At 40.7% G+C, this 1,830-nt stretch overlaps 1 long non-coding RNA gene across 1 annotated transcript in view; it reads left to right on the top strand.

The window, feature by feature from the left end:
* The window catches only part of LOC147818161 (uncharacterized), a 22,198-nt gene extending 20,368 nt beyond the window's left edge, over positions 1-1,830 (top strand). Inside the window, exons 5-6 of the long non-coding RNA XR_015438256.1 lie at positions 1,392-1,471; positions 1,653-1,830. This is a non-coding gene — a long non-coding RNA (uncharacterized LOC147818161). The remainder of the gene's footprint in view (positions 1-1,391; positions 1,472-1,652) is intronic.

Here is a 1,830-nt window from a genome sequence, read left to right as displayed (position 1 = left end):
GAAATTTTGTGGGTTTTTAAAGAAAATTCCAATGCATTTCTAATGCATTATTTATTCCCAGTATTTTGGGAATTCATTCATTCATTCATTTTCTACCGCTTATCCTCTAGTACTAGGTCACGGGGGGGCTGGAGCCTATCCCAGCATCTTTCCGGGCGAGAGGCGGGGTACACCCTGGACAGGTCGCCAGTCCATCGCAGAGCAAACACATAGAGACAGACAACCATTCACACTCACAGCCACACCTATGGTCAATTTAGAGTATCCAATTAGCCTAGTCCCCATTTTGCATGTCTTTGGACTGTGGGAGGAGAGAACCCACACTTGCACGGGGAGAACATGCAAACTCCACACAGAAAGATCTCATGGCCGAACCGGGACTCGAACCCGGAACCTTCTTGCTGTGAGGCGACAGCGCTAACCACTGCACAACCGTGCAGCCTTATTTTGGGAATAACTTTGGAAAAATTGGAATTTTAACACCAAAAGTTATAGCACCTCTTTCGGGATCAAGACTTATGTTTTGATGTATATATTACCGGGGTTTTCTCAAAGCTGCGGGACGAGTTACGCGCCAAAATTTGGCGGAAGAATAATAATAAGCTGAGCACCCATGGCACTAATAATTTCTTCTATCTCTCCTCTCACAGAATATCTCTGTTTGACCATTTCCTGGCCTGTCAGTCCAGAGGTGTCCTGAGTTAAGAGAGTAAATAAAAAGCTTTAAGAATGAAAAATGTCACTGAGACTTTTTGGCTGTAGGAAGGATTTCATTCTCTGAGACACTTGATAAATATGAGCCCAGATATGGAGTCAAACATGGAACACACACACATTTGCATAAAACTACTCACTGTAAACACAGGGCGGCCCATGCACACACACACACACACACACACACACACACACACACACACACACAAATAAATAGGGTGTATCTGCATTGGAATATTAGCCATATACTAAGTTTTGACCTAGTTTTGTTAATTAGCTGTTATACAAAACCCATTTACATTCAGCTTAGTTTTCTGCTTAGTATCAGCTGGTTTCAGTCTAGCTTCAGCTGGTCTGAAAAGTCAGTTCCATATTATATGTCCCCATTATTTGAAGTGTTGATCCATAAGAAGTTTTTTTTGTGGTTTTAAGAACCAAAAACCATTTCAGTGTAGTTTTACATCTCTTCTCTCATTCTTCTCTCTGGAGCACTAGTAACAACAGGTCAGCCAATCAGAAGAGAGGAGGCTCTGAGCCATAAACCTATAGGATGGTTACATTATTCGAGAGAATGTATTACTGTTCAGTAGAATGGGGTAAACACTTTGCAGCTTCATATAAAACTACTGACTAATGCTGCTTTAACAAGCATCCTGTTATTAATGTGTTGTTTTTAGCTGGAGGTGGGTGTCCCCACTGTAAAGACGACCTGAAGACATATGTCCATCACAATGCCAAGATCCCCAATAGATACTCAGTAGGTATCAGCACCTTTCTGATGATGATTGTCATGTGTCACTGTATTTAACTTTTTCTCCATGAATGTAGCTTTGATTGGATTTAGCAGTATCACTTATCTTAGGAAAGAAGAATCTCATTGTAAAGGCACAGCACATTTTTGATTGTTTCCAGTGGAATAACATCAGTTTATCTTTCAGTCTGTGCAGTACACTCAGCAGTGGTGAGGAAGAGGAACAGCACTGCTCTCCTATAACGTCAACGTGAGATGATCTCAACTCTTTCATAAGTTAACATGATTAATGTTGCTTCTAAAATGTCTCATCTCAGATCAGCTGTAAAATGTGTCTTTCATATGTCTACATTATAAAAAATGTA

This window comes from Seriola lalandi, unplaced genomic scaffold, assembly GCF_002814215.2.
Source record: "Seriola lalandi dorsalis isolate HSWRI2012SDOR001 ecotype SW California unplaced genomic scaffold, Sedor1 jcf7180002054686, whole genome shotgun sequence".
In the NCBI taxonomy this organism is placed as follows: domain Eukaryota; kingdom Metazoa; phylum Chordata; class Actinopteri; order Carangiformes; family Carangidae; genus Seriola; species Seriola lalandi.
Note: the sequence above shows the minus strand (reverse complement) of the source record. Positions and strands in the feature narration are given on the sequence as shown.